The sequence below is a fragment of the Tasmannia lanceolata genome, unplaced genomic scaffold, assembly GCF_043159265.1.
Source record: "Tasmannia lanceolata isolate RefF3 unplaced genomic scaffold, GAP_Taslan_0.1 ptg000008l, whole genome shotgun sequence".
In the NCBI taxonomy this organism is placed as follows: domain Eukaryota; kingdom Viridiplantae; phylum Streptophyta; class Magnoliopsida; order Canellales; family Winteraceae; genus Tasmannia; species Tasmannia lanceolata.
The window spans coordinates 38,040,612-38,052,579 of record NW_027518685.1 but is presented as its reverse complement, the minus strand read 5'-3'; the positions used below and the strand labels follow the sequence as shown (position 1 = coordinate 38,052,579).

Below are 11,968 nucleotides of genomic sequence, written 5' to 3'. Positions count from 1 at the left end.
TATGAGGAGGGAGAATACGGTTGTTTAAGAAAACTAGAATTTACCAATTTGAAAAACTTAAACCGATTAAGAGATCAAAAACAATATTTTAAGCATACAAGTTAAATCTAATGGTGCAATGCAAATGAAAGAGCAAAGAGATAGAAAGAGTGCACCCGAGATTTAAAGTGGTTCGGTCCTCAAACCCGAGGCCTACTCCACTCCACCAACCAAACCCGTTGATGGCTTCACTATATGATCTTCTTAACCTTGGCGAAGATCGGTGCCAATTACAATTGCTTTAACCTTGGTGGCAATCCTCACCACGGAGAAAAAAAGGCTCCGCTTCTCCGAATACTCGCCCGAATACAAATCTTGAAAGATGAAAGAAAGAACTAAAAAATCCCTTCACAAGGGTTACAAAAGATGTACAATTGAGAGCCTATGATCCAAATCCTAGAGTTGGTGATGAGAGGCACAATTGAAGCTTGATTCACTCTTGGGTATTCAAATGAAGTTTAAGAGTGTTAGGATTGATGGTTTGTATGTTTAGAACACCCATATTTATAGGAAAAACAAAATATGACCGTTCAGTGGCATTACGGTAATTCCAGCAAAATTCCAAACGGCTCTTTTTCAGACCGTTGGAGTGTTCTCGGAGTTCCGAGAATAATTCTCGGAGTTCCGAGAAAAAATCTCGGAGTTCCGAGAAGCCATACAGAAATTGGAAAAAGTCTACTGGACCATTTCTCGGAGTTCCGAGAATTCTCGGAGTTCCGAGAAGCCATACAGAAATTGGAAAAAGTCTACTGGACCATTTCTCGGAGTTCCGAGAATAAAACTCCGAGAATTCTCGGAGTTCCGAGAAAAACTCTCGGAGTTCCGAGAAGCCTATGCAGAGCAGATTTTCAATTCTGTTTTTGGGCTTCCAGTTCTCAACCAAGATGGGATTGCTATGTGGTGTGTGAGATTACTTTAATTATGCCTCTAAAAACCTAATCTAGGTTTGGATCAATTACATTAAGAAATGGTCTTCAATATTAATTTCTTCATGTCTTCAAGTCTTCATGACTTCTTGCTTGATGACTTTGGCCTTCCAATTTGTGGTCTAATGTGGGCTTCTTGGCCTTCAATCCAAGCATCCTTGATCTTACTTTATCAAGATCTACAACTTAGACAAACAAACACATTAGTGATAAATGATCACTTGTGTATTGGAATCATCAAAACAAGATGGGAATGCCAAGGTAAAAACCATTGGGCTTACACACAACATGAACAAGTCTTCTCTCCTAACTCAACTCTGTCTTGGTGCAACTTGGAGGACACTTGAAAGAGAAGCGAATCGAGAGAACTAACATTCATCCTCCTTCCCGCATCACTGGCCGATTGGATGATCTTAACAGCGTACGAAGTCAGAGGACCTTTCCAACGATTACTGGCTTCTCTACGTTTTGCAAATGATTCAGACGCCTTCCGTCTCGTGTGCTCTACTAGTGTGGCAATAGGATATTCTCTAGCATTCTTCAGGACATCATTTGAGACCTCACATGCATTTGATGTATAAATATTGAATCTCCTCCCCTTCAAAAAGAGACTAGCCCAATTTTGCTTATCAATCTTGCATATCCATTCATATGCTTTTTTATTGGCTGCTTTTATATCAGCCATGGTCATCCGAAAAATATCCTCTCTTAAGGTAGTTCCTGCCTTCCAGAATTGATCCTCCACATATTCGTCCTTAAAGTGCTCCTTAATGTTCGCTTGGATGTGCCTAAGGCAATAGGAGTGATATGATTCTGGGAACACATCATTCACTGCTTGTATTATCCCTTTCTGCCAGTCGGAGACAAAAGTGATGCCCCATCTCCGATGTGGTTCATAGACTCACACGAAGCTGGCACAAAAACCAACCCCACGTCTCGATATTCTCTTTCTCAACAGCATCATACGCGAACGAAACTATCCCATTATTTCCATCCATCCCGCATGCAGACAACAGTACACCGGGATACTTCTCCCTTAGTTGAGTACCATCCACGGTGATAACGGGTCTGAGTGATTTATTCCAAGCCCGAATACAAGGACTGAGTGCCCAAAATAGTTGGCCGAATGAATCATCTCCGCTAGATAGCTCAGATAACTTGTAAACTTCCATGAAACTGCCAGGGTTTGCACGGCGAAACTCTAATGCATATGCCGATAGTAGGCAGTAAGAGTCCTCATGACTTCCAAGGAAATGTTGAGCAATCAATTCCTTCGCAATATGTACCTTTCGGTAACTCAGCGTGATACCCCATTCGGCCTTCAAGTAGTCAATAATAATATTGGCTTCTATTGGTCGACCAAATTTACCTATACAAGTCTTAGCTGCCTAATCCGATGTGGCTTTAGGATGATCATGTCCAGGTAGTTGAGGAGTACAAGTATGTTCGTCCACGAATGTTTTGACCTTCGCATTACCGTTCCACAGGGTTGCTCTTATTCTCCAGGGGCACTCTTTTGTTTTACACACAATTGCATACTTCTTTGTGTTGCTTACAACAACATAGAATGAGAAGCGCAAGCGTAGTGCATACTGGGCGACTGCTTTTTTGAATGTCGTGAGACTTTCAAATATGGCTCCAGCCTTCAATTCTTATTCCTCACTTCCAAATGCATCACCAAGCTCGTAGTTGACCATGTCATTGTCATCATATGCGTTCGGGTTGGAACCGTCATCATTGTGTAGAGATGAATAACATAACTGAGCATTTAGACAGCCTCATTCCCAGTCCCATTGTCGTCTTCGTCGGTCGCCTCATCTACGCCCACCTCAAAACCCATATCATACAAGTAGTTCATGCCATCATTACCGAGGTCAATTGCATCCCCCGTTGGATTATAATTAGCATCGAAAACTATAGGAGATGCCTCCTCCGCCACATATTCATTCAAGTCAAACCTATAGTAAGAACATATAAAACATCATGATGAGAGAGATTCCATTCCTAAGATGATACCTGCAAAAATAGAAATTATAATGAATCATGATATTTCACCTTGTAGCATCATCACATGCATACGAAATTGGGAGAATGGGACTGCTTGAATCAGGGAGGGATGCATCGGGCATCAGATTACTATCCTCCGGAAGATTAGGGCTTCATTTCAAATAGCTGCAGCTTACATTACAGAGTGGAGGAGAAGTATCCTCTTGCACATTGGGGCAGCTGCGGCGCACATGATAGACATTGGCCGATAAGTCTCCTCTTGTACATTATTGCTGCTTACGGTATAAGTATCATCTTCTACCGGATGATCTGGCCGGTAAGTCTCCTCTTGCACATTATTGCTGCGTACAGGATACGCTGGCTTATAAGTCTCCTCTTGCACATTATTGCTGCGTACAAAATACGCGGGCTTATAGGTCTCCTCTGTCACATTATTGCTGCGTACATGATACGCTACCTGATGAGTCTCCTCCTTCACATGTATAGGGGACACTGCATGGCTTGCAGCCACCCCAGTTATATATATATATATATATATATATATATATATATATATATATATATATATATATATAATGACAACATTCAACCCTTACATGTGAAACATCATTTTCCCTCGTTCGAATGATATTGCAGATTGCAGATAAAAATCTAGAGTATCGAACTCTGCGGTCTATGACTACCCGCCTTCACAGTACCCCCAATGTAATCAAACGATCCATCCTCCCTCAAACATCCATCATAGTATACCATAAGAATAATTGTACCCCCTCAATCTTCTTAACCCTGATTGTCAAGATTCAGTAGAACAGAAGCAAGGGAAAACACAACAATAACTCACAATAACAAATATGCCAGTGATGTGTAAAGAACTGTGTAACTTAAAGCTTTAATATTACTGTTCATACATAATAGAGAGCTTCAAACAGAAATTCAAGAGAGTTTCAAAGAGAACTTCAAATACCTTCTAACTCTCTGGGATGGAGATCAACTTTGATCGCAAACAAACTTCAAGGAGAGCTTCTTCAAGTACCCCTCTTACCTAGTTTTATCCATCACCACATTGCAAATATCTTCTTATGGAAGACTTGTAAGTCTAAGGAGATGTGCTTTTGTTTGCTATGCTTCACGTCACTATCAATGATTTCAAATTTGGCGCTCTGTACCTGTAAGCCCAATGGTTCCCACCTTGGCATTCCCATCTTCTTTTGATGATTCCAATACACAAGTGATTTTATATTACTAAGGTGTTTGAATGTCTAAGTTGTAGATCATGATTGTGTTAAGACAAGATTACTTGGATTGAAGCCAAGAAACACTCACTTGACCACATTCGGAAGGCCAAAGTCGTCGGAAATCCAAGACTCTAGAAGACTTGAAGCATTGCAAGTGAAGACCATTTTAAGTCTTTTTTAGTTTGTATTGATCCAATCCTAGCTTAAGTTTAAGAGGGATAAATAAGTATCCACACACCCTAAATGCTTAAGTGGTTGTCCTTGTGGTGTTCCAACAATTTGGAACCCTCATAACAATCCCACTTGGTGAAGATTTGGAAGCCCAAAACAAATAAGAAACAAGAATTGAAAATCTGCTGGAAATAGGCTTTTCGGAACTCCGAGAGAATTCTCGGAGTTCCGAGAGAATTCTCGGAACTCCGAGAAATTCCTCGAAGCTCCGAGATTTGGTCCAGTAACATTTTCCATCTTCTGTTTCAATTCCCGGAACTCCGAGAGAAATTCTCATAACTCCGAGAATTTCTCGGAACTCCGAGATCACTATAACGGGAAAAAATATATCCGTTGGGGAACTTTGCTAGAATTACGACTATGCCCCCAAACGGTCATATTTGGGTTTTCTATATATATGTGGGTTCTAAACTTCACATCTATCAATCCTAACACTCAAAAAACCTATTGGAACATCCTAAGAGTGTATTAAGCTTGTTTATGCCTCTCATCCTCTAGAAATTAGGATTTGGATCATAGGCTCAAATTTGTACATCTTCTACAAACCTTGTAACCCTTGTGAGGGATTTTTTTTGTTCTTTCTTTCTTTATCAAGACGATTGTATTTGGGCGAGTGTTCAGAGAAGCGGAGCCCACTCTCCGTGGTGAGGATTGCCACCAAGGTTAAAGACAATTGGAATTGTAATCGGCACCGATCTCCGCCGAAGTTAAGAAGACCAAATAGTGAAGCCATCAACGGGTTTGGTTGGTGGAGTGGAGTAGGCCTCATGTTGGAGGACCGAACCACTTTAAATCTCGGGTGCACTCTCTCTTATCTCTTGCTTTTCTTTTATTGCACTTAGGATTTAACTTGTGTGCATAATTTTTATTTTTGATCTCTTAATCTTCAAATTGGGTTAGAGTTTTCAAAAGATTAAAACTTGTTAGAAACCTAATTTTACTTCCTCATAAGTTGCCAATAGAATAGTACTCGGGCCTACCCTTGGAATTTCAGTACCTTTTCTGGACATTTTTTTATCATACAACCGCCGGCGTACCAACAAAGACGCCGGCGTATCTAAGTGAACGCCGGCGTCCTGTATAGGTATGTCAGCGTCTACGTTGGAAACGCTACCTTTTTTCCTAAAAACGCCAGCGACTTAAACATAGAAGCCGACGTCTAGTTATGGACGTCGGCGTCTATAAATGTACGCCAGTGTTTCCCCTTCTACTTTGTACGACGTGGATTATGCAGCACGTCGCCGCGCCATGCATTAATGAGGATGAGATGCGCATTAAATGCAGCGCCATTTTTTCCCGAAGAAGTGTATTTTTTTACTGAAAAAGCTAACTTCGAAGAGAATGACTGAGGTGCTGCGGAGGCAAAATAAGAAGAGTCCTCTTGTTGTCAAAAGGGTATTGGGGTCTTTTTCCCACCCGATTTTGAAGCTTAGCCATTTTTTAGTTCTTGTTTTAATAGGTGCCCGTGATCCGTATTTTCACGAAACATGGGCCCACATTCCGTACTTTTCTCTTCCCTAGGAAAGAAAAAGAGGGGACAAGGAGTCAATGTCACCATAGAAGCAATCATTACAAGAGTGGGATTAAAAAAAGGAACAATTACCAATGGGGGACAAAAATTAGGCGGAATTATCAATAGGACCCATGCTTTTCAGAAATTATCATCGAGGGACAAAAGAGGTCTTGTTATTAAAAGTTGGACGAAAATGCCCTTTTCTTAAGCAACACGTTTTGCTTTTCCACTTTTCCCTCTTCTCTCTTTTTTTCCTTTTTTTTTACTTTTTCATTTTCAACTTTGTTTTTTTTACCTTACCAGTGATCTTCTTCATCATTTAGCCACCATTGGAGGCGGGAAAGCTCAAAAACTTGAAACGTGAGTTCATTCCCATCTCTCTCTATATCTAGGTTTTGTTTTTCATTTCTTTTAAGGTTTTGCATTTCTGGTTCTCCCTTTCAATGGAGGATGAGGAAGATGAATCGTAGGATACAAAGAAAAAAAACAGTGAAAATGAACGAGTGAAAAAAAAGGAAGTAAAAACGTGTTCATAAGGGACTTGATAAGCCCATTTGGAATTTGGTAACCCCATTTTGATACTGGATAACCCCAACTCGAGAGACTTGCAAACCCCCTTCCAAAACTCTAGTACCGTTGGGCAATTTTAAGGGACTTGATAAGCCCATTCGTAAATTGGTAACCCCATTTTGATACTAGATAACCCCAATCCCAAATACTTGAAAACCCCCTTCCAAAACTCTAGTACCCTCGGCCAATTTTCAGAGACTTGATAAGCCCATTTGGAACTTGGTAACCCCATTTTAATACTTGATAACCCCAATCCCAGAGACTTGAAAACCCCCTTCCAAAACTCTAGTACCCTCAGCCAATTTTCAAGGACTTGATAAGCCCATTCAGAAATTGGTAATCCCATTTTTTATACTAGATAACCCCATTCCCAGAGACTTGAAAACCCCCTTCCAAAACTCCAGTACCTTTGGCCAATTTTAAGGGTCTTGATCACCCCATTCAGAAATTGGTAACCCCATTTTTTATACTAGATAACCCCAATCATAGAGACTTGAAAACCCCCTTCCAAAACTCCAGTACCCTCGGCCAATTTTCAAACACTTGATAAGCTCATTCGAAAATTGATAACCCTACTTTTGAGAGTTACTAACCCCCTTCCAGAGAGTTGATAAACCCCTTCTGCTACAAAACCCCATGTAGGGGTGGACATGGTTCGGTTCGGTTCTGGGATAAACCCAGAACCGAACCACCAACGGCCGGTTCCCAGGTTCTGGAACCAGAACCGAACCAGGTGAACCTGGAACCGGACCAGAACCAGAACCGAATTTAATCGGTTCGGTTCGGTTCGGTTCGGTTCTGGTTCTGCAACAGTAACAAAAAGAGACCATGTCACTTAGACAATGTAGACTTGTAGTCTTGCTGCAGTTATCATTTGTAATAGTAATACAGTTTAGAGATTTTATACTGTGTATGGCAGCACAAGCATGTGCTAGGCAAAATAAATAGTGGGGCACACATTATTTGGGTGATCTAAACCGTTCATTTGTTGGACCATGATGTAGATAGGGTGTGCCACTGTGCCCAGAATATCTTTTTTTTTTAAGATTCTATTGAGTTGTTTTAGCAGTTCACACTTCACAGTTTATATGTGCCCCCCGTAGGATGATAGTAACCATTGATCCGTGCAGGTTTTTATACTCTTCCGTCAATTTTAAAACCCCACAAATCGAAGGGCTAGGAACATCCTGTGGAGAAGATTTTTTGGGCACACCCTATCTACATCATGGCCTAACAAATGAATGGTTTGGATCACCTAAAAATGGGGCCCAATTGTTTTTGGGGCTGCATGTGCCTGCACAGACGTCCACCATATAATTTATCTGCAATTTAATAGTGTCGGAAGTGCCATTATCAGAATAAGTGTGTGCGGCATCATTTGAAACGGCCCCCAAAACCAAAGGAACAAAATCCGTGTTGTTTAGTTAGACATATTGAAACCAAATTAACCTGAAATACATCCTCATGGCTCATACTAAGCACTTAGACATATTGAAAGAGACCATGTCATTGAAAGGTTAAAAAGGTTAAAAGAGACCAACCATGTCAAATGCCACATTTATACAAATACAAACCTATTAGAATTCAAGAGATAAGCCATGTATATCTAAACCACCTTCAGGTTTGATTAATGTACAAACCTGTTAAAGAATAGAAACCAACCATGTAAAATAGTCAATGACCAACCAAAGGCCACCTTTATACAAATACAAACCTGTTAGAATTCAAGAGACCAACCATACAAATACAAACCTGTGAGAAGTACAACAAAATCCAAACCATCCAATTTCCAAACCACTTAAGACCCAAAAATAAAACAAGATACAACACCACCACCTCTTCTCCACCTAAAAGAATAGTCAAGACTCAAGATATAGTCACAACCCAACATAGCATCTAAAGTCTAAACATCCCAAGCCATCAAACTTCAAACTTCAAACTTCAAAGTTGAAACTTGAAACCACAAAAAGATATAACATGCACATGATCAAATCGAAAAGAGGGAAAAATAAAAAGAAATTCCATCCAATCCTCCAATGTCCAAGCTCACACTTCTTTGCATCATTTTTTCCTCGGATCCATAGATATTCTGAAAAAATAACATAAATTTAGTATATTAGTATCTGAATAATAAATTAAATATTGCAAGATAAACTTTCTGAAGCAATAAAATTATTTAAATTTAGTTATGTTGAAGCCATTTACCATAAAAAACATGAGTGAAGTGGCATTTCGACTTTCAAGGTCAATCCAAAGAAAATTCCGTACTATCAACTGCAAAGGTATAATATAAATCAAATGTTGATGAAAATGAAAATTTTTGTGAGCTTCCTACAATTAATTATAACATAATAATTGAGTTAACATTAAAAAAAATGTTACCTAATTCAAATTCTTCAAGTTCATCTAGCTTTTCTTCTATTTCAATAGGGAGTGGCGAAGCCCGTAACCAATCCTGTCCACAAATCAAGCACTCCACTAACTTAGGGGTTAGAGAACTGCGAAACTGATCAAGAATACGACCTCCGGTGCTGAAAGCAGACTCCGAGGCAACAGTGGATACGGGAATAGCTAGAACATCTCTTGCTATTTGGGAAAGAATTTTGTATCTAGAACTATTCACTTTCCACCAATTCAATATTTCAAATTTTGGGTCTTGAGTTTCACATCCTTCCTCTAAGTATCTATCCACCTCAGACTTAGCATCCTCACTCTCCTCTTCTTTTAAGAATGCAACAAACTCTGAGTCAACAAACTCCGATTCAACAACCTCCATGTCATTTACATTCTGAACTGTACTAGTAGTGGGCGGTGTGGAAATAGATTTGTAATGCACAAAAAGACGATGTAATGCTCCACCTACTCTATTAGTGAGTGCACTAACCTTATCCGAAGTATAAAGTCTAGAATAACAAAATTTAACATACTTCAATTTAAATCGAGGATCCAACACCACAGCAAGCAATAACATCATGTTTACTTTATCAATGTTTCCCCATTACTTATCAAATTTTTCCTTCATTTTGAAAGCCATATTGCTCAAAAAAACATCTTCACTTTTCAACAACTCATACAACTAACGTTCAATTTTAAAAACTTCATGAAAGTATGAGTTAGATGTAACATGCAAAGATCCAGATAATCGTAGAGTAGCCTCGTAGAAAGTTTTCAAAAATGAGTCAACACTCGAGCATTATCCCAATCTTCAAAAGTAGGAGACCCGTCTTTCAACTCTGTCACAAAAAGTACATCTTCATCTTCAAGCCTTTCAAAAGCTTTTCTAAATTTCAATGCAGTTTCCAACATAAGATAAGTAGAGTTCCATCTAGTTGGGACATCTAGGCAAAGAGAACTCTTACATGAGATTCTCTCTTTCTCCACACAAGACTTGAATCTTCCCAATCTAGATGGAGAACTCCTAATGTACCTTACTGCCCCACGAATTCAAGAAATCGATTCGATGACCTCATTTATCCCATCTTTGACAATTAAATTTAATATGTGTGCACAACATCTCATGTGAAAGAACTCACCATCTAAAATGAAACCATTTCTATTAGAAATTTTTTTCTTCAAATATCCAACAGCTGTATCGTTTGAACTTGCATTATCTACTGTAATTGTGCACACCTTTTCTATACCCCATTGTATCATGCATGACTCGACAGCTTGTCCTATTGCCTCACCCTTATGACTAGAAATGATACAAAAGTTTATTATTCTCTTATGCAATTTCCAATCATGATCAATGAAATGGGCTGTAAGGCACATATAGGAAAGATTTTGTAAAGAAGTCCATGCATCTGTTGTCAGGGAAACTCTTTGGTTTGTTTTATGCAACAAGTCCTTCATTTTTTTTTCTCACTGGCATACAATGCCAAACAATCTCTAGCCACTGTTCGACGGCCAACTAACTTAAATCTAGGTTGCATAACACTACAAAAATACCGGAAACCCTCTCGTTCCACAAACCTAAAAGGCAATTCATCAATTATGATCATCCTAGTGAGTGCCTCTCTACACAATTCTTGATCGAATTTCCATGCAACAAGACTACTATCTCCTCCCTCTTGTGACACTGATTGATATGAGGAAAGAAGCTTTTGCCTCTTGTCTTGAAAATTGGGATACTTAGGACAATTTCTAAAATGCTTCCATAATGTACTAGTCCCATAACTACTACTATATGTATAAGCACTTTTGCAATAATTACATATTGCCTTTTCAGGTTTCCCCTCTTCCGTATTCAGGACTTTAGTAAAGTGCACCCACACCTCAGATATAATAGCCTTTTTTTTAGTGGGGCATACCTTTGTAGATTGAGAGCTGACTTCCTCAGTAGGATTTGAACCTCCACCAACTTCGGCATTAGGATTGTAGGTGTCTCCCATACTTGACATCTAATAAGAAATAAAAACAATAAAAAAATTAATATCCCATACATGGGTACTACATAGTACATACAATGCTAGACAGTCGGTGTATGATCAATTTACCAATATGTGCACATTTTTTTCTGCAAGCATCACTTATAAAACCCTAAACTAGGATTAATAATGGTGTGACCTCAACACAAAACCCTTTTAGATTAGATGCAAAAGGGTTTGCAAAAGGCCCTGTTTTAGATTAGGTAATTTAACGGGTTGTGCGAAGTTGGTTCTGGAAGAAGATCGTAGTAAATGGGGAGAGGAGACCATGTGGTCACTGGTACCAGTGTCAATAATCCAAGAATGCGGATTTGAAGAAGTAGAACAACAAATGGACGTACCTGCAACGTGTCATAGGCTGTGCATTACCCCCATTAAGCATTGAGAAGATTTTGCTATATTGCTCGAGCATGAATGAAGCCATAACCAAGTAATGATGATTGATAAAATGATCAATATTCAAATAAGATTCAACGGAAGTGCGCTTGAGACTACGAAAAAGCGTGCCGTAAATGAGTCCGGAACGACGAGAATACGTCTTAATCTCCAGCCAAGTTGTCGAATATTGGTGTTGCCCGTCAAAACTGGATGATGAAGCGATCACCGAAGGAGACGATGAAATGACCATTAATGATGATGAAGCGATCACCAAGGAGATGATGGAATGACCGTCAATGTTGATCAATCGATAAACAAAGAGTAATGAGATCTCTTGGATGAGCAGCAGCGGATTGGCAATGCGTGACCAAAAGAAAAAGGAGATGGGCTGCACCTATCAAGATTGCAACATCAAGTACTGGATGTACCAATATGAGGATTAGCCGTGACACACCCAAGAAGGGAGAGGACGATGTGAATGAGAGGCAAGATTGAGAAAAAAAAGAAGAGGTCAGGAGCTTTGTCACTCTGATACCATGAGAAATTTTGGATGGATTGTTTCTTCTTGAATTTTATGCCTATGTAAAACTATACAATACAATGTGTAGAAGAAGAAATTGATATCCTGAAACAAACAGGGCC

At 39.4% G+C, this 11,968-nt stretch overlaps 1 long non-coding RNA gene across 1 annotated transcript; it reads right to left on the bottom strand.

Moving 5' to 3' along the window:
- Positions 1 to 8,507: 8,507 nt before the first annotated feature.
- Positions 8,508 to 9,004, bottom strand: LOC143883678 (uncharacterized). The gene is made up of 3 exons (XR_013252477.1): positions 8,904 to 9,004; positions 8,727 to 8,795; positions 8,508 to 8,610 (listed from the first exon to the last, which is right to left on the bottom strand). It is a non-coding gene; the product is annotated as an uncharacterized LOC143883678 (long non-coding RNA).
- Between the last annotated feature and the right edge of the window lie 2,964 nt (positions 9,005 to 11,968).